Source organism: Halichoerus grypus, chromosome 11, assembly GCF_964656455.1.
Source record: "Halichoerus grypus chromosome 11, mHalGry1.hap1.1, whole genome shotgun sequence".
In the NCBI taxonomy this organism is placed as follows: domain Eukaryota; kingdom Metazoa; phylum Chordata; class Mammalia; order Carnivora; family Phocidae; genus Halichoerus; species Halichoerus grypus.
Window position 1 is genome coordinate 34,884,788 of NC_135722.1, and position 25,966 is coordinate 34,910,753.

At 36.7% G+C, this 25,966-nt stretch overlaps 1 pseudogene across 1 annotated transcript in view; it reads right to left on the reverse strand.

Moving 5' to 3' along the window:
* The window catches only part of LOC118551433 (ribonucleoside-diphosphate reductase subunit M2 pseudogene), a 258,417-nt pseudogene that overhangs the window by 44,082 nt on the left and 188,369 nt on the right, over positions 1–25,966 (reverse strand). Inside the window, exons 4-5 of the transcript XR_013442386.1 lie at positions 16,424–16,476; positions 1,292–1,395 (exon numbers count right to left, since the gene is read on the reverse strand). The product of XR_013442386.1 is annotated as a ribonucleoside-diphosphate reductase subunit M2 pseudogene (transcript). The remainder of the gene's footprint in view (positions 1–1,291; positions 1,396–16,423; positions 16,477–25,966) is intronic.

Genomic DNA, 25,966 nt, shown 5'->3' on the forward strand with positions numbered 1-25,966 from the left:
ATCATATGTCTTGCAAAAATACTCAGAAAAATAAATGTGCCTTGTCCATTCTATAATCCAAGATTACTTGTATTGGTAAAGCTAAAAGTCAAAACGTGGGGATTCAAGATTCATCTTCAATTAGGTTTTAAAATATTCTATTGCTGATTTGTTCTTTCAGTGGTAATACACTAAGTGGAAGACATAAAATATAAATACATATGTACGAAGTTTCTTCCGACTTCAAACCACCTACTTCCATTCTACATGGCAATATTATCAACATAGTATTCTTCTTTCTTCTGGCAGATTTCCTCATTGCCTACCATTGTCAGACCTGGAATCTAAGGCTTGTCATCATTTATATTTAATACAGCATAGAATTACTGCAATATATTCTCTGTCTGTGATTCTATTGTTGATTTGGTTGCTTAGTGACTAGCCTTATATCATGCTTGAGCACATTTTATACCTTGGAAATTGTGGTGGATAACTTGACTGGAATAAGGCAACAGACTATACTGTCTCCTTCAATAAACCAAATGTCAAGAGAATACAAATATTATTTGTGAAGAATATGAGCTCAATGACTTGACACTATTCTATCAAGTACCCAGACTGATCACAAGTGGATCGGAATTAATAAAAGTAATTAAAGCAGCTACTGATAAGTATCTTGTCATCTTCTCTCTTGGAATATGGACATCTTTGCCTAGCAAAGATGGTTAACTTTTGCCTCTGTCATTGGGAACACCAGGGGTGGGGCAACTGACTTGTTCCATTCTGAATAGTCTTTGTGCAAACAGGGTGTGCTGGTCCCTAGAAGGACTTCCCCACCAATAGTCTACTTGGATCTTGTTCACTATTTAAGAACCAATGCATGTCCCTTCCCCACTTTATTTCTATCCCCAACCACATTGTTATCTAGTAGTCAACACCATGAAATTATTGGTATTTGGCAATTTTTACATAAGTAATGGAAATTTTATATGGTTCAGTCTAATATATTTGTAATATATTGGTATTCCAGATAATGTTCCAGATGGATTCAAGAGATTTGAGATTATTTTGGAAAACTCTTAAACATAACAACAAGAACAAAATAAAATTCTGATAACAAGCGTGTGTGTGTGTGTGTGTGTGTGTGTAGTTCTCACAGCATATGGAATAATGTAGAAATGTGGGAAGGGGAAGAACACGACCAGCTGTTTTCTAACACACCCACAGTGATGTATTTTACAATTTTAATACTATTTTCACATATAAAATTTCCACGAGTTCATTCAAAATAGGAGCCTTTGTGGTTACTTACTTTGCATTTTCCATGAGGCCTTGGTGATGGCTTCGTTCAAATAGCAGTACAGCATTTTGCCTTTTTCATGCCTGTTACAAGATCATTGAAGTCAGCTATGGAAGCTGGAAAACATAAATCATATTTCTGGTTATTCTACAACCATATAAAACCTTGCAATTTCTTTCACAAGAGAACCTAACACCCAGTATGAGTGTCATCTTGTGGAGTGATTCAAATTGTTTGTGTTAGAATTGGCCACTTTAATCACCATTGTCTTTATGTAGGCTGTTGATGTTTTTGTGTGTCCATGGGGAGTTCGGGAATAGGGAATTAATACTATCAAAGGGTTGGGGGAGAAGAAATACTGTGATGTGAATTCTTAAATCTCTGTATATGGAGTTTTTCTGTTTGGTCACTGATCCACAGTCATTTGTAGATTCATTACTTCTCAACTTTAATCATCTTCTTTGAGAGTTGTCACTCTCTTCTTTTTATAAAACTAGGAAAATATGTAGAAGCGAGGATTCTAGAGCTTCAAGCGACCTACCAGAACAATTGCTTGGCCAATTTTGAGAGTACATAAAGTACATTTTGAGGCAGGATTTTTTTTCTAGAGATCACCCTACTGAGTAGGTTAATAGTAAGAATTAGAGTTACCACAGCCAAATGCATAAATGTCCTACTATTCAGCGTCCATGTGTCTTATAGGACACTAGTAAAAGCAGCAGTAATAAAATAGCAGTTATACTTTATTGAATCATCACTCTGTAGTTTATGTGTATTACTGATGTTCACTACAAGAGAAATGTTATTATCATGCCCATTTTATAGAAGAGAAACTTGAGAACCAGAGTAGTTAGGAAACTCGTCCAATGTCACCATAGTAAATGGTAGAGCCAGGATTGATATCTAGGTCTGTTTCACTCCAATGTCTAAGCTTTTAATTACCATATTATGCTGACTGTTCTGATGTCTAATAAACTATCCAAAAACTGAGTGCCTGAAATAACAACAATAATTTATTTTGCTCATAAGCCCGCAATTTGGTCTGATCTCAATGAAGATAGTTCATTTCTGTGACATCAAGTAGAGAGCACATCTGGGGCTGAGAGATCCATTTTTCTTTTTTTTAAGATTTGAATCTGAGGATTTAATACGAATGGGGGAATAAGATTTTTTAAAAAAACCCAAAAAACAAAAAACTAACAACAACAAAAAAACCCAGGTTACTGGGGAGGAGGCACCCACTTTCAAAATGGCTCACTCACATGACTGATAATAATAGTGCAAGCTGTTGTCTTCTCTTCATGTAGGCATCTCTACAAGTCACCTGAAGATTTCTCCTACAATCCTGGCTAAATTTTAAGAATGTCCCAAAAGAACCAAGGGGAAGCTGTGATAACTTTAATGGCTTAGACTGATAAGACATATAGCTTTAGTTGTGCATCACAAATCTGCCCCTACTCATCAGAAGGGACGCAGATATTACCTCCTTATGGAAGGATTGTTAAAGTTACATGGTAAGAAGAGAGTGAGTTGAGTGATATCAAGCCATCCATTTTTTAAAATTTTTTTATTATAATGTTAATCACCATACATTACATCATTAGTTTTTGATGTAGTGTTCCATGATCCATTGTTTGTGTATAATCGGAGGGGGAGACGAATCAAGCCAACCATTTTTGAAGATACAGTCTACTAGACTTACCTATTTGCATGTTTGGAGAATCAACAACCCACTAATAATAAGTTTTTATTTAAATAAATTCTACTTTTGCATATTACCAAGCAATTTACATTATAGAAAATACAAGTATAGACTGAACAACAACAAAAAGAAACTAAGAAATGCTCCCAAATCTCACCCACCCAGACATACAGTGTTATACAAACTTGGGCATATTCTTTCAGTCCCTCTTCTGTATGTTTGGATATATGCCTGGAAGACACATGCATATACCAAATGATACACTCACACACACGAACACATGTACACACACATGCACACACACACACACATTTAGTCATATTATTGATCCTTAATCATTCTTCCTATCAGCCATCAGACCTATACATATGAGATCTACTGATGTTCAGCCTTTTCCCCTACAGTTGAAAAGTGGTCATTATAGTCACTAAAGTATCTAATACCTGATTCCCAGCAGGAAAATCTAATAGTCTTCATTTACTTATGATTAATATCCTTCTCATCTTCCTGCCTTCCTGCCTTTACTGTTAAATTCACAATCAGCACTCATGCTAATAGGAGGGCCTTTGGATATAGCTCATTACATGGGCCCTACAGACAAATATGGTATTTAATAAAGGATATGAAATCATAGTTCATTAATCAAATGACTTGCTGCAGAGCAAGCTAGTATTCTACAGTTAGACCACTTGAGACCAGAATGTTGGGTGGAAATTATAATCAGGCAGTAGCTACACTGTGGCTAATGTTAACAGATAAAATAATACAAACAGTGACTTAAATACGTATTTCCATTTTAATACATTTTAGCTCTATCCATGTCCAAGAGGTGTTGGTAAACTTTTTCTATAAAGGGTCAAATAGTGAACATTTTCAGGTTTGTAGGTCATATGGTCTCTGTCACAACTACTCAACTCAGTCATTGTAGTGTAAAAGCAACCATAGACAAAAAGCAAATGAATGAGTGTTGCTGGATTTGGTCCATGCCCATAGACCGCAGAGCCCTGACTTAGAGTTATGCATAATTTAGGATATTTTTATCTGAAAAACACTAAACTCTGACTTGCCCTAAACTGTACAGAACACTAGCCATCTTGCCTAACAAGAAGTCCTGAGGAAGATCAGCCCCTGGGTTGCTTAGGCCCAGCAATGCCATGAAGGTCTAGGTTCTTTCCATGTTTCTTCTCTTCCACTTTCAGTATGTCAGTCTAGCTCACCCCATGGTTACAATATGGCTGTTGAGTTTCCACATATCACCTGTAAATACAATTCTTTCTAATCAAAAAAGACATAGTAAATTCTCCCCATCTACTAATTTGGAGTTCAGGAAAGAGGTCTAGATAAGAAATATAAATTTGAGAATGTTTTCATACAGACGGTATCAGAAACACAAGACTTAATGAGATCACAAAAAAGAGAAAATATATAGAGAAGAAAGTGGAACCAAGGGTTTAGTCCTTGGGATCCCACCAATAACAGGTTGGATGTAAAAGGGAATTATATAGCAAAAAGAACTGGGAAGGAGCAAGTGGTTAGGTAGAAGTAAAACCAAAAGAATGTTAAATTGTGGAAATCAAATTTTAAAAGGTTGTCAAGAGGAAGCAATTATCAATTATGTCAAATTTTCTTTTGGGACAAATTAGATGAAAGTTGATAATAAAACATCAATTTAAAACACAATTGAAGTCATTGGTGACATTGACAAGATAAGTTCTGGTAGAGTGGTGAGCATAAAATTATGACAAAAATAGGCTTATGAGAGATTGGGAGGAGAAAAATTGAAAAAAAAATCAGTAAAGACAAGTTTTTTGGAAGAATTTTAAAAGGGAGCAAAGGATAGTATCTGGTGGAGAAAGCTGGATCAAAGAAGAATTTTTCTTTTTTTAAGGCATATGCTTGATTTCAGATGGGCATGACCCAATAGTTAGGATCTAATGATATAGGACAGTGATGGTAAGATGACTACAGCAGTGTCCTTGAATAGAGGGAGAGATGGTAGAACATAGTGCACGCATGGAAGTTTGGCGTGTGTAGGAGCATAGTAAGTCCATCTCTGATAACAGATATGTAAAGTATGCAGTGTAGATTCCACTAGCTAAGTGTATGTAGTAAGACTAGCTTATGGCAGTTCTTTATTGAGTGTTACAATTTCATCAGTGACAGAAAACAAGGAATTATACATCTATGCATTTGCTATGACTTCATGTTAGCAGACTAGACCTCCCCACTCCTGAGATACAGGATTTCGCTATATGATGAGATTTGCCCAAGGGGGCATTAACAGAGACATGTGAGCAGAGGCTTGAAATATACTGCACTATTGGTCTTGTTCTCCTGACTTTTATTCTAAGAACATGCTTCAGGCAGCTGCTGGTCTAAGTATAAGACATATACAGAAGACATAGAACTGACCTACTACTTTGAGCCAAGCACATCCTGAGCCTAGCCTAGCTCGGCAGAATGAGCTGACCTACAGACGCATATGTAAGAATAAATTATTGATGTTTTGTCCCTGAGTTGTAGAGTATTTCTATTAACCAAACAGTTCATAAATTAATCAGCAGGAAATGTTGAATACCTATTTTCTATCAAAATTTACCTCAAAAACGAAATTTTGCATCAACTCTCTAATAATGACAATTCTTCTCTATATGAAAACTGAGACAGAGTCAGTAATAATAAATTTTTAGAATTATGACACTACTTGGCATCAAAACTGTCCACTTTAAAATTTAAAGAGAAAAGACATTGCCAGGCTAACAAAGGCAGTTTACTTTTGAGTAGAAAAGTTTGAGTGATGGGAAAATCAGGCATAAAAAACAAAACTGGAGAAAGAAGTGATTTTTTAAATACAGCATATATTGGCAAGAGTTCTAAAATTGGAAACTATTCCAGTAATGGCCTAAATGACCTTGAGTAACTCATTGAACATCTTTGTTTTCAATTATCCTTGTGTATAACATGAATAGATTAGAATAGACATTCTCCTGTGCCCTTTGATGTTGTAAAATTCTGACCAATTTCCAGAATGTAAATAAGAACTAACAAGAATGAGCTCCTACTCTCAGGGTGAAGCTATCAGAAGTAGACGGTACTAGTAAAAAGATCCCTGTCAATGGCCAAAAACAGAAGTTAGGCAAGATCCCAAAGCTTTATTCTTCAATGAAGACTACAGGGTGATTCCTATTGGAAACAGAGTGAGAACTTGCTTATATACTTGTTTGATATAATCTGCCTTCCAAAATTCATTAATTAATATGGTGGCAAAACTCTTCTTTGAATACAAAAGCCAAGGTTCAGTATCTAAAATTGCCCAATACTTTGATACAATAATTCTTCTCTACCACATTTTTCTTATTTTATACTTGTAAACTAGTTGAACAGTGGGTCACAAAGACTGGGATACTTCTTTTTGCTCTCTGAAAACATAGCCATAATTCCCAAATAATATTGTCCTTCTTTGTAAGACAAATTACCAAGGCAATAGGTCAAAGATCTCATATCTATAAATTTGTGAGGCAGGCAGGGCAAGATAATATTACCCTCAGAAGAGAAAAGTAACTTACTTTCAGCCCTATCTCATACCCCTACTATGGCTGTACCTTCCCCATTACTTCCATTCATGCCTACTTTTATTTTTTTTTTTAGATTTTATTTATTTATTTATTTATTTACTTACTTACTTACTTACTTACTTAACTTATTTGAGAGAGAGAGCACAAGCCCGGGGCAGGGGGGTGTGGAGAGGAGCAGAGGCAGAGGGAGAAGCAGACGCCCTGTTAAGCAGGGAGCCTGATGCTGGGCTCAATCCCAGGACCCTGAGATCATGACCTGAGCCAAAGGCAGACACTTAACCCACTGAGCCACCCAGGCACCCCCATACCTACCTTCAAAGTCACAGCTCAAATACCACCTCCTCCAAGGATCTGCTGTGATTGTTTCAGCTTATTAATCACCATTTTGATATTAAGTAATGTTGTATTTATTTAATAGCACACAAATAAGTAGTTTAATTATGCATTACCACAACAGAGATGACCATGAATTCCCCAAATACCATTCTTTCTTCGTTCAGCCTTCCAAATAGTGGAACTATGTGACTGAGATCTAACCAATTTTTTAAAAGATTTTTTATTTTTAAGTAATCTCTACACCCAACATGGGGCTCAAACTCAAAACCCTGAGATCAAGAGTTGCATGCTCTACTGACTGAGCCAGCCAGGTGCCCCGAGATCTAACCAACTGTACGTGAATGGAAATGTGTAGGCACTTCCAAGCCTGGTTCATAAAGAACTCACATGTGACCCTCCACATTCTTCCCACTTTCTCTTGATATAGGTGGACACTATACCTTTGAAACTCACGTGTTGAGGATGGCAGAGCCACAGGGTAGAAAAATATACGGTTCCATAAATTATGACAGAAAGAATAGTCACCTGCAAATCAGGGGCATCCAGTTTTCCATGTTAGACTTTATGTGAGTAAGAAATAATCATCTACTGTGTAATGCCACTGTGATTTCACATTTTATCATTTTATCTAGCATTACAGTGAGTAGTATAAAATTGAGTACTTCGGAATGGGATTCTACTTTAACAATGAACTAAAATATTTGCCTTTTTTTAAGTGTTTAATATGTGTGTGTGATGCAGAACAAGGTAGAATATGGGAGAAACTATGCTTTGGGGAAATATTTGGTAAAGCAGATACTTTTGCTTACATGGAATGTAGATAACAGGTTCTCAGTGAGCCATGATTCTAGATGAAATTTCTGGAAAGAGTGAGAATTTTGTATATGTTGGTTATTTTGCCTGACGGTAGCAAGAAAAGAACTGGCCAATGTTTTGTAGGTTTTCAAGCAAAGGTCAAAGGGAATTGAGAGAAATCAGAGATAAAGGGTTCATATGGGTTCAGGAAAAAAAAAAAGGGAGCCCTGAATGTTGAATAGTATAAAATAAGAATAAAAAGACACTGAGATACAAAGTCCCAGTAAAAATTCTTAGTTGAACAAAATGTTCCAGCCTTGAGGTAAATAAATCCCAGAATAAGGGGATACCCTCCCACCAACTGTATTGGTGGAACGCTTAAGATAAATTATAGAAACATTGAAAAGAACTTGTTCTACCAAAAGGGCAGAACCTTTAATGGTATTTAATTGCTTTAAATGATGAAGTAGCACAAGCTTCTAATAACAATAATGTCAGAGTGAATCAAAAAGCAGTGATTTTTCCCAATTATAGTGAGAGCACTATATAGTGCTAATGTTAATTCTCTCCACAGTTGTTCTGGGAAAACTCTCTAAACTTCTAAAATTATAGTGCCAAACTTCTACTTTTCCTTGCCTACCACCCCATCATTTCTTTGTCACTAATGACTTCATGATTACCAATTTTGATGGTATTTTCAATAATTTAGTTAAATAAATATATTTTTTTAGCTTCTCCCCTGTGCTGGGCGCTGTGAATAGAGAGATTAATGGAATATGGTTCTTATACTCAAGAATCTCCTATTCACGGGACATTGAATCAAAGTCAACTCTATAAAAATGCCCAATAAGAGTTACCACAGACAGATAGCAGCTACACTGTGCTGAGCATAGCATAATGTATAGGATTGTCAAATCACTATGTTGTACGACAGAAACTATATAACTAATGTAACGTGGTGTGCCAGCTATGCTTTAATTAAAAAATATGAGTTGCCACAACATTAAAATTACTATGAGACTCTAGAAAAGGGGATCAAATGGACAAGGGATAATCTCAGAGGTTTTAATGAAGATTTGGAATTAAAGTTAGACGTTAGAACCTACTGCTGCTAGCAGTTTGGCAGCAGGAATCACCTTGAAACCTTCTGCTTAAAAAAATTCTATAGAAATATTCTATAGCTTAAAAAAATCAGGTCACAGACAAATCAACATCAGCCATTTATCAAAGGCAACTTATTTCCAGACATGTATTTGAGAATTTCACAATAAACACTTATTAGAAAACATCTTGGAATATGAAGGAAGATGGAAATATAGTATACAGGCAGGTTTTGCAAATTGGATGATCAACGAAATGCCTGATACGATGTTTTACACGCAGATGTCAACATTTTATGATTATCTCTTACCCATAGATAGCCACCTGCTTGAGATCTCCAGCTTATGCATACTCCCAAATTCAGCTTCTAAAATTCTAGTGGCCTTATTATAGGGTAATTCCTTTTGGCTAGTAAATTAAGTAACACATGTCCACTGAGGTCAAACCTTTCACTAATGACAATTTAAAAGTTTTGTTCTGGGGCGCCTGGATGTTCTGGGGTGCCAGTTAAGCATCTGACTCTTGGTTTCGACTCAGGTTGTGATCTCAGTGTGGAGTCTGCTTGAGACTCTCTCTCCCTCTCCCTTTGCCCCTTCCCTAACCTCTGCTCTCTTGCTCTAAAATAAATAAATGTTAAAAAAAAAACAACACGAAGTTTTGTTCTCACGGTATCATCTCTAATTTAGATAGGATTGGATAAGAGCATGGACTTCTGAACTCAAATACTATCTATGCAACTCACTAGGTTGTTTGACCTTAAACAAGTCATTTAACCTCTATCTTCTTATTTATTTATTTATTTTTATATTTTTAGATTTTGTTTATTTGAGATAGAGCAAGAGAGAGAGCATGAGCAGGGTGGGGCTGGGGTGGCTGGCAGAAAGTCAACCAATCATGCTGAAATTCTTTTTCCCACATGTAAAATGAATATTTAATTATAATATCCTGTTATTACTACTCCAGAGAGTTTCTTAAAGAATTAAATTAAATAAAAATAAAAGTAATCTTTAAAGTTAAAAAAATAGAATAAATGCCAATAATTAAAAGTATTTTATAACAACAGTGCTAGTAGTAATAATACTGTTTCTTGTAAACTTATGAACTTTCTTTAGGAATTCCCACTCTAGATTTTTTGGAGTGGCTGTGTTTACCTAATCTCAGAAGTAGGTTGGGATGCTAAGGTCCCCATCTCTCACCTGTGTAATTATTAAGTAAATCTGGAATAATTGGTGTGCCTACTTAATGTTGGCCATTTTTGGGGTCAAATTTGGATATTTATTTATTCCTGACAACGTGGATGTTATAAGAAGGAATGGATTCAGGTTTTGTGAGGCCTAAAGTTTATACAATTTGGGGCTCTTTTAAGAAAGAGAATAGACAATTATGAATACAAAATGAGATATACAAGTTAATACACAATTAGAAAGAGAAAATAATTTAGAACAGATTTCAAATTAGAAAAGGCTAGTATCACAAGTCACTGAAAACAAATAAAACATAATACTTTCATTAATTATCTGCCTGACATACCTTTATACTGTGTAAGTGTCTATAAGCCCTTTGATTGCCTCCTGGTATGAGTAAAATTTTATTATTTTCCTATAGAGATAATAAAAGAAAAATAGTGTCTTATCTTGCATGTTTTATTTGAATTTGTTTTTGTATTACTGATACTTCTAAAAGCATAATTCACCTTCTCAATTCATTATATGACAAAAAATTTACAGCCATATAATTTTAGGAAAGTCTATAGAAAATGTCTTAGTATATATGAGATACAAGATTTGGAAGAACTTTCTACAAACTAACTCTTGACTCTATGTATGCATCAGACTTTAGTTCTATTCTATTGTACACATACTTCCAGTGGGTAGAATAGGCTCCTACTGTGCACCTTCATTTTAAATCACCGGTGGAGTTGATACAGAGCAGTTAAGGTATTCCTAGAAACCATTCCTACCCTGGGCTGGGAATACCACTATTTCTGCATATAATTTTGAGCCACATAATTATATTTCCCTAAACTCAATCTGAAAGTATCTCTCACTCACTTTCCTCTTAGCGAGATCACAAAATTCCCTACAGTTGCTCCAGCGCTCCCCAACGTGAGGGGAACATGTGATAAGGCATGGGTTGGAGACAGTGGTCTACATTGCATGTGGTTAAAGTATCTTATAAAAATGTATAGCCACTCTGGAAAACAGTTTGGCAGTTTCTTCTAAAACTAAACATGCAATTATTAGATGACCTAGCAATTGTACTCTGAGGCATTTACACCAGAGAAATAAAAACTTATGTTCACATAAAAACCTGTCCATGAAGGTACATTACAGCTTTATTTGTAATAGCCAAAAAAGGGAAACCCAAATATCCTTCAGTTGGTGAAACAAATTGAAGTAATGTTAATAATGTTAATAATATGGAATACTACTATGGGTTGTAGATAAAATATTTTTATGTTCCTGCAGAGTTGGGCTTTCTGAATACATTTTGCTGAAAATGTAAGATCTGGGGCTGAGCAAGCCATGAGAACTTAATTTACAACTGTCAAGATAGCGCGGGAAACCCAGGGAGACCTACCTAACTCCAGAGGTATTCATTTACATCTCAAAAGAAAATAAAGATGGGGATCTTGAAGGCATCTCTAGGTCATAAAAGTCAGAGACACCATATCTCTCTGCATTTGGAGAGATATATTTACATTACAAAAGCTAGAGGGAGAAACCAGGGACTTTTATGTCCCCTCTCCAAGGAGGAAAGATTTTTCTCTCTCCTTTTGGGAGGAAAGGGGGAGCCAGCTACCTCTTTCTCTTGTACATACACAGAAAAAATCTATTTTATTCCATTCTTCACCAATGGTACAGACCTTTAAGTTTGTATGTATAGGAGTTTCGACCTGACTTCTATCATGCTGTCTCAAGAATAAGAATTGGTGGGTGGCATCCACATCATCACTATTTGATTTTTAAGTGAATAACGTTAATCTGTCTCTGATCCAGAATACTTCATGTGCATATTCAGGACAAAATGAATTATGATGAATACTAAAAACTCAACAACATTCATCAATATGAAGGAATGAGCTGTTGATAATGCAACAACTTAGATGTATATTGAAGGAATTATGCTAAGTTTAAAAAGAAAAAGAAAGTGGATTCCACAGGTTACATACTGTATGATTCCATTCGTATAACAATCTTGAAATAACAATAGACACATCGAACAGATTAATGGTTCCCAGGAGTGGGTATGGAAGGGAAGTGGGTATTGTTATAAACTGCATCTTGACTGTGATGGTGAATACAGAAACCTACATGTGTGATAAAATTGCATAGAACTAAACTCATGCGCGTGCGCGCGCGCACACACACACACACACACAAATGAACACATGTACAACTGGTAAAATTTGAGTAAGATCGGTGTATTGATTGTATCAATGTCACATTCCTGGTTTTGGTGTTTTAGTATCGCTTTACAAGATGTTATCACTGGAGGAAACTGGGTGAAGGGAGCACAGGATCTCTCTGTATTATTTATTACAACTGCGTGTGAATCCATAATTAATCTCAAATTAAAATTTCAATAAAAATAGCATGAGCATGCCTTGGAAGGCTGTGTCCCTGAAGTTCACGCTCAGGCACTTTTTGGTCATTGTTTATGAGCAGAGCTGGAAGCACTGTGACCTATACCGGTCTGGTTTGACCTTTCAGCCAGTGCCGATCTTAAATGTAGACTCCATGAGGGAAAGGAATTTGTGTTATTCATCACTGCATCCTCAGGAACTATTACTGTCTGGTATAAAGCAGATATTCCAGAGAATTAATGAGGTAAAAAAACAAAAAACAAAAACCCAAAAAACCCAAAACGAAACTACATGTATCCTGATTTTATCTCAACAGTGCCTGGCTATTTGGCTTTTACTTATTCATACCATGCCATTGCACTGCTCTAAAATAATGCGTTCTTAAATGACTTATCACCAAATAAACGTGGGGAGTCCTAGGTATATATGAAAGAGCTCCAGTCTGTTCTCAGTCCAGTGGTAAAATACCTGTAAAGCGAATTTCGTTTCAGACTTGGAAGAATGTCTCCGAGTAGACATATGGATCGATTCTTTGAGAATACCACCAGAGAATTAGCTGCTACTATGTTATTTCTGTTTCTTTCTTTCTTTCTTTTTTTTTTTTTCCTATTCTCAGCCAACTGGCAGATCTTCAAAGTCCTGGGACTACATTCCTTAACATCTTTTGAAATCTGTGGGTTAGAATCAACATTTGAGAGGGATGAATATAAAAGGCTTAGAAAGGTTCAATAACTTGCTCAGGGTCTCAGACAGTGAGCTGTGAGGTTGACACTTGAACTAAGGATTTTCTTTCTCTAAAATCTGTGATTATTCTATCATGAATGAACTTGTAAGCAATATATCTAGAAGAGTCCTTATATCTTCGGTCCTATGATAAAATATCTCCCTCTCTTAGGGTACTAAAAAACAACCTTTTATAACTGAGTTTGTTTTGTTTTTGCTTTCTCATTTTAGAGCATCCACTAACTTAGGACAGCTCAAACTATTCACTTTTAGAAAGATATATGCAGCAGTCAGATATGATTACTATTTCTTAATAATTATGAGAATTATGAACTCTGGGGGAAAACCAAACTGGGCATTTCACTTTGTTAGGGAGTCTGGAGGATGAAAAGAGAAGGCAGAAAGTGGGGAGGAGAGGGGGGTGAGGAAGGCTCGGCCATTCCAGTAGGACGGGAAGGGACCCAACAGAAGTGTCTGGAGAACAAAAGCGAAGGGTTGTAGTGAAAGGAACCCCAGGGAAGTGTGGCAGCAGTCTTTAAAGGTTATTATAAAAATCACATCAGCTGCAATTAACTGACATAAGATTTTGAAAGAACTAACAAAACCGAAGTTAATCTTAAACAATTGGGAAAAGCAGATGGCAGGGGTAAGAATCGGAGCAAACATGTTGTCCCAGAGTACATGAAAGTTGTGATGAAAGTAAAGATCACAGCTGCACCAGTGACCAGAGAGGCTGGTGAGGAATGCCAGGGGCCCCAGGCGGAGCAGAGCTGATGCGCCCTACCTGCCCACTTCATGCTCTCTGCACTTCCACAACTGAAGAATGGCCTAAGGGATCATCTTCTCCAGCCTCCTCTTGGGCTACTAGGGAAACTGCGGTTCTACAGGGGGAAGTGATTTATGCAAGGTCACATTTTAAAGTCATCTAGTGGAGCCCTGGCCTTGTATGGATCCAACATCATCTTTTTTTATGTCATAATGCCTGTTATTTTTCACTCAGATTTAAACTGAAATTAGTGTAAAGTTATACACACGGATGTATGTATATACGCACACACATACAGGAAAGAGAGGAGGCATCTGGTTTATGGAAAATGGCTCTGTGCAGTTTGTTGTGGTTAGTTATCATGATGTCACAGGCAAGGACATGCATGGGATGGGAGTGGATCCCATGTATTGACCACAAACACCCCCTCATCTTCTCAAAGCTATTCAGTCTTTTGGAGCGTGATCTTTACTGCCTCCTCCCTCTCGCACAAAAATTCTTAAGATCTGGAAAAATAAACTGTGAGGACTTTAATTAATACACTTGATTGACACAGACATGAAGTAATGTAGTGAAATGGTTAAACCAAGGGCCTTAACATAGATAAGGTAGATTCAGTCTGCAACTCCCTTGTATTATCTGAGTGCTTTGGGGTAAATTATAAGAGATATTTAAGCCTCGGTTTTTGAGCTTATAAAATGAAGATGATAATATCAACTCCATAGAATTATGAGGGTTGAATTAAACCCAACATATCCAATAGGCTTTGCAAAGAGCTTGGCCCAGTTCTGGCAAAGAGAGAGTGTTCAATAAATTGTAGAGATTGTTACTGCTGTGAATGAGAAGATCCCTGAGAGGATGAGATACTTCTATATCCTTCCCCCAAGCAGGATAAGCCAGTCTTATGTCTGTCCCTGCTAAATAACCTCCTTCAGCAAATCTCAACTCCTTAATAACAAACATATGAACAGAGTCCCAAGAACTTATGGTGCTCTCTCTCTCTCCCAAGGCCAGAAAGAAAGAAAGAAAGAAAGGAAAAGAAAGGAGGGAGGGAGAGAGGAGAGAGAGAGAGAAAAGCAGGCAGGGAGGGAAGGAGGCAGGGAGGGAGAAAAGAAGGAAAGAAAGGGAAAAAAACTCCACAAAATTCCCTGTCTGCCAGTCATTTTATTTCTCTTTTCCCCTCCTAAGCCCTAATTATCTCTTTGGTCTAATTAACTCCTGTAGAGGGCTCTGGAGACAGCTGGGCAAAGAGAAGCATTTATTTTTGAAGTAAAGCAATTTTTGTTATCATTTTCAAAGCACTAAAGCACCTCTCTAAATTCAAGGCTTAGTGATGAGTACCTCTCACTGCAGAAACCAAATCAAGTAATGTGTCCATGCTCAGGACTGATCCGGAATAAATTTCTCACTTTTAAACAGATTTAAACTTCAAGAAGTAGAGTGAGCCTCAAACATACAGAGTGTTGGCAAAATTTTTATTCTCAACTAACCCAATACCTGCTTTCCTAAAAAACCCACCTAAAAAATTAACAACCCCTTACTATTGAAACATTTTCATTGGTACATTCTTACAATTCTCTGGGTAATTTTTTTTTAAGATTTTATTTATTTATTTGACAGAGAGAGAGACAGCGAGAGAGGGAACACAAGCAGGGGGAGTGGGAGAGGGAGAAGCAAGCTTCCCGCTGAGCCAGGAGCCCGACGTGGGACTCGGTCCCAGGACCCTGGGATCATGACCTGAGCCAAAGGCGCCCCCACTGGGTAATTTTTAAATGAAACTGTCATTTATAGCACTACTTGAGATTGAGTGGTCATGAGAGTTCTTTTCAGATGGTAACATTTAACCTGAAAACTTAATGACAAGAAAGACACTAGTGATGCAAAGCTCAGGCACGAAAAGTGGAAATGATCTGTGTTTCAAGGACCATAAAAAAAGCCAGTGTGGATAAAATGTAGAGGGGAAGGGGAAGAGTGGTAGGAGATGGTACAGGTGGGCAGGGGCTGGATCGGGCCTCTGTGAGGAGAATGAACTGTGGCAGGGAGATAGGCTGGGAAGAGTTACATTTGTGAGCATGAAAGGGGGTGGTGGTTTGTTCTAAGGTGGGCACCTTGGATCAAAAAAAAAAAAAACAAAAAACATGTTGATTTGGGATGTGTTTCCAGGCAGAATCATTAGGATTATTGAGACTGGAATGGAGAGGGTGACACAAAGTGAGGAATGAAGGACAGCTTCTAGATTTGAGACTTTACAGCAACAGGGACAGTGACGCAATTGACGGAGATACTGAAGATGAGTGAGAGGTAGACTGAGAATATTACATTTGGCCATATTCCCCATGCTTACCTTCCAGCATTCTGTAGGATAACTGAAACGTAGATACATTGTGTACATCAGGAATTCATACATTTAACTAATGTGAAACAACATGAATTCAATGGTCTGAGTGTAACTATGAAATATATGTATCCCCATATCTTTTCCTGAGAGGCAGCATCTTAGCTGACTAAGATGTAGACTCTCTCATGAGGCTTCCTTCCCTCCAAATTCCCCTCTGCTTACCTCAGTGACCAAGGGGGTTACTTCTTAATGTCTTCAGTCATCAGTTTCTTCATCTATAAAATAAGAATATTAACAAATACATTTCTTTGGGTAAGATTAAACACATTAATGACTGAAATCTCAGAGCTCTGCTCGAGATAAAGGATGAGCTGAAAAATATTATTATGTTTAACAATGCATTTCTTACCATATAAGCATCCATTCGCTGCTATATGAGGAGTAAGATAATGTTCTTTCTTTGGATTCATTCTGTGTTTGTTCAGGGGGTGGTACCTAAGGGCTTCTCTCCCTGTTCATCCTCCAACCCCTTTCCTGTGGCCACATTCTCTAGGTAACATCCTCATTTAATTCTAAAAATAGCTGGCACTGAATTGTTAATTCCCTTGGGCAAGTAAGGAATGTTTATACATCATTTAAATTAATTTATCTCATCAATCCTATGAAATAGGTTTTATAATTCCCATTTCACAAATTAAAAAAAGAAACTTGAAGTTTAGAGAGAAAGGGAAATTGACTCAGGAAGTAAATGATTAGATCTTGGACTAGCCTCAGAACTATATGAGTGCATGTGGAATTTAAGAAACAAAACAAATGAAAAAAAAAAAGAAACAAAACAAATGAACATAGGAGGGGGAAAAAAAAGAAAGAGGCAAACCAAGAGACAGACACTTAACTACAGAGAACAAACTGGAGGGGTGGTGGGTGAGGGATGGGTTAAATGGGTGATGGGCATTAAGAAGGGCACTTGCTGTGATGAGCACCGGGTGTTGTATGTAAGTGATGAATCATTTAATTCTACACCTGAAGCCAATATTACATTGTATATTAACTAGAATTTAAATAAAAACTTGGAGAAAATAAAGAACTATATGAGTGTAGAAGTGTGTTTTGATCACCTCCTGTGGCCACCTCTAGTTAATTTTGAAATCTTGTATCTTACGTAGCAATGGACAGCCATATATTTCCTCCCTCTGTCCAACAGAACGAACACATCCCCCTTCATGTGATGTTTCCCCATGCATCCCTGACCTGTCCGGACCTCTGCCGGTGTTTTCTCTCAGCTGCCTTACCCATCCCTTTCCCTATGGCAGAATTTCCCACAATGCCTCTGATATCCCACAGGTTGACTTTCTTGTCACCCTCTCCTTTCCCCTGGAAGGAGAATGCGTCATTTCATCCCATTCTGGGCCTTCTCCATGCATCGCAGCTATGAGACTGATACCCAGGACCCCCAGTTTGCTTTACATAGGGTAATCCTGGCATCCATGAACCCATATTCCTTTAACACTGACAGAACCTCTCAAACACAAAACCACAGCCATTAATGTTTATTTGTACAGAACAGTGTTTGCAAATTGGAAGTTTAGGAAAACTTTTTCTTTTCTTTGGCCACAGTAGACCAAAGAAATGAGTTTCCTTTTCTTGTTTGTTTGTTTGTTTTTTTTGCTGCCTCTTGAAAATATGTGATTGAAGTGCAGTAGAACGTGTTTAGAATCAGTTAGCCTAATTTGCTCATTTTCCTGGAGAAAGACTAGCAAAGTGGATAAGGTTTGAATACCACAGCCCTGTTGTCTTTCTTTTCTCACCCGCATCCCATACCTCTAATGATTAAGATAACTTTTTTTCCATGCTATGTCCATCACAGGACAGAATAAAATTATGGAAATACAAGCTCTATTTTTATGAGCAAATGTTTAAATGCTGGAGGACTTTAAAAAGATTCATCACATGGGGCGCCTGGGTGGCTCAGTTGGTTAAGTGTCTGCCTTCGGCTCAGGTCACGATCCCAGGGTCCTGGGAAGGAGCCCCACATCGGGCTCTCTGCTCAGCGGGGAGTTGGCTTCTCCCTCTCCCTCTGCAGTTTCCCCTGCTTGTGCTTTCTCGCTCTGTCAAATAAAAAAAATCTTAAAAAAAAAAAAGATTCATCCCATCGGGAGCAGGTACAGAGGGCAGAATTGAGGGAAGACAGAGAATCTGGTCCTTAGAGGTGAGGAAAGTAACAATGTCACTTAAAAAGAATATTCTAGTGTTCCAACGGGGATTCTTAAAAACAGGAGAGGATTAAAAGAAGATGGTGGAAATTCTGGGGTGGAGCAGGGTAGAGTGACATATATATATTTTAAAGACCATATGCAATATTAGAATATCATTTTATAGCTGAAAAATTATGGTTATTCTCATTATGTAAACTACAGAATGCACAGCTCAGAGAAATCTTGAACCAATGATGCATAATTCAAATAAAGGCTGAGAAAAACTGCTTTAGAGGATCTATGTAGTTAGCTAATTGAATGAATATATAAATAAATCATTTGATTAAAAAGTTGCCATTGAGTATATTTTTCCTGCTCAGAGCAGGAAAGGTTATAAATTGCTCATCAGTGTCCTTGTGATAAATTATGATTTTTCTAAAAGAGAAGGAATAGAGAAAAAAGAAAAGGCATGAGTCTTTTTAAAATCCTTTTATCCTAAACTAGTGTCCCATGCTGCCTGCACTTAGGATGATGAATAATCTTTGATTATGTGAATAAAGCCAATTGAACAGAAAAGCAAGGCAATTGTGTCAGGCATGCTTGGAGTATGTCTTGTTGAAGAGCCTGGTATTCAGTTACGGCTGGACCCACTGAAATAATTTCCTGCAATTATCAACAAATCGGAAAGTTCAGTTCTCTTTTTTCCTCAAGACCCAGGGTGCAGTATAGCGTAGTATTAAGACTAACGCTTAGTACTTGACTTGAGCCTGCGGGGCTTGAATTCTGGTTCCGCAGCTCTGGGATCTTGGGGAAGAAACTTCAGCTCCTAACCATCACTTTCTAATATGTCATACGCAGAGAAATGCAGCAACCATTACAAACAGGTTGTGAAAATAAACTGAATGAATGCTAGTAAAATATTTACTATATTGTCTAAACAAATTAAGCTTTCAATAAATTTTAACGGTAATCATCTGCTTTCTTCTCTCCTTCACATGTATCTTGGCATAAACAAGAGATCCCAGTAATTCGTGGCTCATGTATTTTGTCTCTTCTGTAAGAGCAGCATTATCCTGTGATGAGCACCCCACTTAGAATTCTAGGATTTGAATTCTCTCTTAGTCCAAAATTTACTAGATGTATGAGAATAGGAGTGTCCTATAACCTGAGTCTTGGTTTTCTCTTTTGTATTGGAGGTTCTGAGAATTAAATGACAGTGTGAATCACTAGTAAATACCAGAAGAATGCCCCTCTGCTTTTATTTAGTTTTCCTTAAGTATTATTGTCATCATAATGGTAATCAATGCTACAAAAAGTTAATATCTGCAAATGAACTCACAAAATTCCAAGGCTGTTAACCTTTCCTCATTCGATATTTGGTGATTTCATAGGGCAAGAAGTAAATACCTGCATAACACTTAAATCTTATTCTTTTCACAAGATTTGAATTAGAATCTTTCTATTAAAACACAAATGCTTTATGTAAATAATGTTACATATGCGATAAGAGGTGAAATTATACTTCTCTACTAAGGCTTATAGTACTTCAATTTTTTTTGAGGCTTGACATAAGGTTCCAAAATTTTAGTAAAATCTACATACTTCCAGTTAATGAGGGGTCACTGAATATCAAAAAATGTCAAGAGCTTATAAAGAAAAGCACCCTTCTTCTCGATCTTATACCCAACAAAAGTAGCCCTAAATTTATGGTTTCTTTTTTTTAACTTCCAGATACGATTTCTTTTAAGGAATGAATTTTATGCCGAAAGATACAAGTATGAAGAACACAGAATATGGAGCTAAGCCATATTTATATGTCTGTATACCTTTTAATCTTGTTTTCTTCCTTGAGCTCAGTTGTCTGTTACCACTTTTGTTATTGTTAGATGTCTGTCTCATTAAGAGCTTTTCCTTCCACATTGCTCTTGAGTTTGTGAATTCTGAAATGCTATGAGACAGAAAACCACATACGCATACCTACTGATTAAAATTCAAATACCTGAGCAAGTTCCTAAAGAAAACAAGGGAAAGATTTAGAAGCTTTCTAAAATACTCAGAGGGATACTCACAAATCATTACTATGATTATAATGGTGATAAATTACTTTTTTGTAATTATGTAATTATTTCCCTGCTAAACATTAAGCTCAGTGAGAACTCTGTACATCATGTTGTGTTTGTTTTTTAAATTGTAGATCTTGTGTTTCACACATAAAAAAATAACTATTTTTGTTAGACTGGATTCCATAGGGTTGAGATTATTTGAAAAACTCAGTAAGGGCTATTCATGGAATTCTGTGAATTTAAAAATATTAAGACATATATCCATGTAAATTATCCCAATGATGCTTCTATTGCTTACAATATTTTCAAAGTCATTCCTCACTTGTGACAAATGTTTATCATATGAGTGTGGAATTGATATGAAGAATAGGCAAACACACTCTAACACTACAAACTAAGCAAATTATTAAATTGGATACATCATTAAAATGAATTTTGAGGCATGACAATAAAGATGCTGATTCTTCTGTTTCTATAGCTTTTGACTTAATCCTAAACAAAAAATAGTGTTTGACTTTGGACGGTGGATTACTTGGATATATGCAAAATCGATTTGGATGTTGAAGGGACTGATTTTGTTTTTTAAGAACCTGACTACTGTGGAAATCTCCAGCTACACTATGAAATTGTTTGATCTGTGAAGATTTAGGTCCCCAGTTGCCACAATAAAATATTTTAGATTCCCTTCATTCCAAATACGGAAAATATCTCCTTCAACAGTATACCCAAGATACAATCAGGAAAGATATGAAAATTTCTTGTCTTTTTAGTAAAATTATATACTTTGGCAAGGGCTAAATTACTTACACATATTAAACAGATATTACCAACATGAGAGCAGCAAGATAATGCCCAACATGTACTAAGCTATACAAGCTGTAATACTTATTATGCTCTTAAACACTGTAAGAGTATCTTCATGTGAAACTCCCTTAGACTTGTTTGGGTGCTTATTGAAAGGAAAGACAGATGAAGTGCTGTCTAGGGCCCAGGCTATTTTGTCTTAATGCAGGGCTATCAGATTTATCGAATAAAAATATAAGACACCCAGTTAAATTTGAATTTGAGATAAACAATGAACAATTATTTGTAACAAACAATTTGTGTATGAAATAAAAATATAAATTATTTTATAATATGTAATATTTGGGATAAACAAATATTTGATATAAACAAATTCAAATTTAATTGGGCATACTATATTTTACCTGCCAATCATATTTTTTTATGTTTTACTGAGATATAATTTACATATAGCTCACCTATTTTTTAGTGTACATTTTGATGGGCTTTAGGATACTCTCAGAGTTCTAAAATCATTACCACAATCAATTTTAGAATATTTTTATCACCACGAGATGTAACTCTGTACGCGTTAGTTGTTACGCCCCATTTCTACCCAGCCCTATCCCATCCCCTGGCCCAAGGCAACCACTAATTTACATTGCACATATAGATTTGCCTCTACTGGATATATCATATAAATGGGATAATAAAATATGTTGTTTTATATAACTGGCCCCTTTCAGTTAGCACAATGTTCTCGAAATTCCTTCATGTGGCATGTGTCACACAGCGTATATCAGTATGTCAGTACTTCATTGTACTTTATTGCTGATAATGTTCCATTGTATGGATCCATCACATTCTGTTTATTCATTAATTAGTTGATGGACATTTGGGCTTTTTCCACTTTTTCACGATAATGAATAACTCCGCCATGAATATTTGTGTACAAATTTATGTGAGTAGAATTGCTAAGTTATATAACTCCATGTTTAACTTTTTGAGGAACTGACCTCTCTGGAGATCTTGTGGGTATCTGTTGCTCCAATATCCTGCTTCTCATGAGTTCTTGATCCTTGCTCACTCTTTTGCCTACTGCTATTCTCACTTATTTTCCTTTCAAGTAAAAACTTTCACTCCTGAATCAAAAAAGCAAAGCAAAACTAAACAAACACATTGTCATAAAGTCATGTGTTAGTAAGACTTTATCAAAGTCTGAGTGAACAGAAGAAGAACTACATTGTCATGAATCATAGTCGACAACTTAACATTGAATTATTAGCTAAGCCTGTTTTTAAGTCTCTCTTGCCCTTTTTCCCCTATAGAGACTTGGCCTATGGCCATTTTAGACTCACTTTTACCTGTTTGACTTCTGCTCCTCCTTTCTCTACCACAAATCTCTATCCATTTTTTTTTTCATCCAAAGCAAGTAGACTATAATTCTGCCTCAACCCATACTACCCAAACTGTCATAGCTAATATATCCATTAAAAAGATGAGTTTCTCTTCCTAAGACATTTTCTGTGGTAAACTCAGAAAACAACTGTGTTCTCTTTCTAATAAATGGACACTTTCCTTGAAATAATAACTATTTATGGCTCACACATATGGTTCATTAGGTGAGTGAGAGGTTCAAAGTTATCTTAATGGTCTAAATATAGAGTGAAAATAATATAGAGATAGATAAGGCATGGTCCTTCCCTTTAAACAACCCACATTGGTAGGGAGGAAATAATTACATATCTCATTCACTATTTTTTTTAAAGATTTTATTTATTTATTTGACAGAGAGAGACACAGCGAGAGAGGGAACACAAGCAGGGGGAGTGGAGAGGGAGAAGCAGGCTCCCCGTGGAGCAGGGAGCCCTATGCAGGGCTCGATCCCAGGACCCTGGGATCATGACCTGAGCCGAAGGCAGATGCTTAACGACTGCGCCAACCAGGCGCCCCTCTCATTCACTATTAATACGAGAAAGTAAAATGATGAGTAATGTATTACAGATAAATTAAAGAAAACACAGAAAAGCCTGGAGACTTCTGAATAAGTGTTCTCATTGTTATCACCGAGCTACACTTTAAACTTGAACTTTTGCTCCAACATTCAAATAGATACAAGTTTAAAACAGTGACAAATACAAATTAAACATCTCTGAGGCTCAAAGCTGAAAAATATACCTGCTCTGGGTTCCAGGGTTAGAGTAATCAAAGCTCAACTGTCTTAGTGTGATGAAATAAAAATGTGGGTATGCGGTATGTTGCTTGAAATAAGCTGCTGGGTTATGTATCTTAAATCCACTGGGACTAAAGCTTCCAACATTTCTTCAGTGGCTGAGGAAAACAACAGTTTCAAATCCAGGACACTGGCAATCTTCTCTTGGCTAAGCCACTAGACTTAAGTTAAGGAGTTAAAATAAAAAGAAGGAAAGAAAACTCACAAATGATAAAAATATGATATGATAAACAGATTCTAAAACATTTTTTTTTTAAAAAGCTGAGGGGTGGGAGGAACGGACTAAGAAAGACAGCTAACAAAATGCCATGTGCACTCTTACTTTCACCCAAGATGCAATAACAGGGATTGAATATACCCTCCCACCTTGAAACAACTAAAACACTGGAAAAAATACCTTGGGCAAGACTTTCTAGATACTGGGTATCAGGTGATAAAGGACAGTGATGCCTGACAAATGGGAGCTAAATGGAGGGAGCCCCAGGACTGCTCCAACCTATTGCCTGTAAGTTTCCAGGCAGCAGTACAAGGAAAGGGAACCCAGGGAGATAACTGAATGATGAGACAGAGCACGCAGTTCTGAGAAGCCAAAGAAACTAGAGTTCACAGAGCAGAGTACTGGAAAGGAGAAAGCTGCCCAGAGTAGGAGCTTTTCCAGAGGTTTACTCAGGGGCATCTCTTGAGTATTCAACTGAGTACTGATAACAGTACTGGAGACCAGAGAAAAAAGAACAAGAAAGAGATTGGAGGCTGATATATGAAATTGCCCCTTCCTTCTTATGAATCTATTTACATAACATTTACCTCTGAAATTCACCATCTATTTCTTTATATTAGCATTTCACTTACCATATGATGAGTGTTTTGAATGTGCAGAATTAAGCATTAATTCAGGTCAATATATCTTCTAGGATATACACAGAAACCAAATATTGTTTGTGTTCCTTTTGCAACTATATTTCGATTTTTGTTAACTATATTTCATGTCTTCATCCTTCCCTTACATCACTTCATTTTTTTGTCCTCTTCTTTTGCTTTCTGGATAATTTTCTTAAATCTCTTCTTCACACCACTTGATTTTCTTTTCTTTTTTTAAAGATCTTATTGATTTATTTGACAGAGAGAGAGAGAGCACAAGCAGGGGGAGTAGCAGCTGGAGGGAGAGGGAGAAGCAGGCTCCCCTCAGAGCAGGGAGCCGATGCTGGGCTCCATCCCAGGATCATGACCTGAGCTGAAGGCAGACGCTTAACCATCTGAGCCACCCAGGTGCCCCAACCACTGATTTTATTTTCTCTAGTTTGAGTCTAATCCTATTTGCTTCTGATGCCATTTTAAATTTCCAATAATATAAATTATTACATTAAATGTTTTTAGTTTGTCTTCTAGTTTGTTTTCTTCTTGGTTTATAATTTAATTGTAGTATGTCTTGTTTTATAAAGACCATGGTTTAAAAAAACGAAACAGTTTTTAGACCATTTTCTTCTTCCTTGGGAAAATCTTCTGATGTAATTTTCCATTTGATTTTTTGGATTCTATATTTATGTCCTATATTTTGTTTCAGAGTTTTTGAAAGTTTTAGTGTTTTTTCTTCTTTTCACAATCTCAGTTGGTCACCAACTAATCCAATACTTCTCTTTATAGAAGAAACGCAGGTCTCTTCCTTCTCCACCTTCTGTCCATAACGACAATTTTCCCCTCAGAATTTAAACTGAGGTTGTTTATACGTGCTTTTAAAAATTCTGTATTTCAGCAGCCTGATAAGAGTGAAGAAAACTCAGTCTCCAGACATTTACAATCAGAGAATTTTGATCTCCCAAGTACTTGATCTATATCTTTCTTTATTTCATTTGGCCAGTTTACCACAATGGACTAGGGCCTACATCTATTGAATTGGAGGAGTAAAATAAATGATCACTTCTCCCAGACTTCCAATGTAAAACCTTGCTCGGCCAAATCCAGAGGGATTTCCTCCATGTTATACTGGGTCTGCTGCTACCAAAGGGGGCCAAAGAAAAATAACGATAAAAGGCCTTGGATTTGTCTTTCCTTTAAAGTCAGTTCAGGTTTTAAGTGCTTTTCATTTGAGGCAGGGAAAACGGCTTCATTCTTAGTGGCTCGCATCTCACACACAAGCTACCTGCAACTCTACCTTTTGCCCCCAAACCTGAAGTGTAAACATGGAGTTTTCAAGAACCTACCTTTCCACTTCTCACTGCTCTGAGTCAGTTTCTGATGTCTTCCTTCAATTGAATCCCAACTCTACTGGTAGTCATACCGTGAAACACATGGAACGTAGTTGGCATCATGCCCTATTTTTTGTCTTTACTGTTCTTTAGTCATTTCTGTTAGTTTCTAGGAAAAGAACTTGTAAGCCTGTTTTCATACTATCATTTTTTTTCCCCCCAGAGAACTCTACTTGATTTTCCAGGTAATAAATTTGAGATTCCTCATCTTTACCATCAAAACAATTCCATAAGGCAAAGTGGTAATA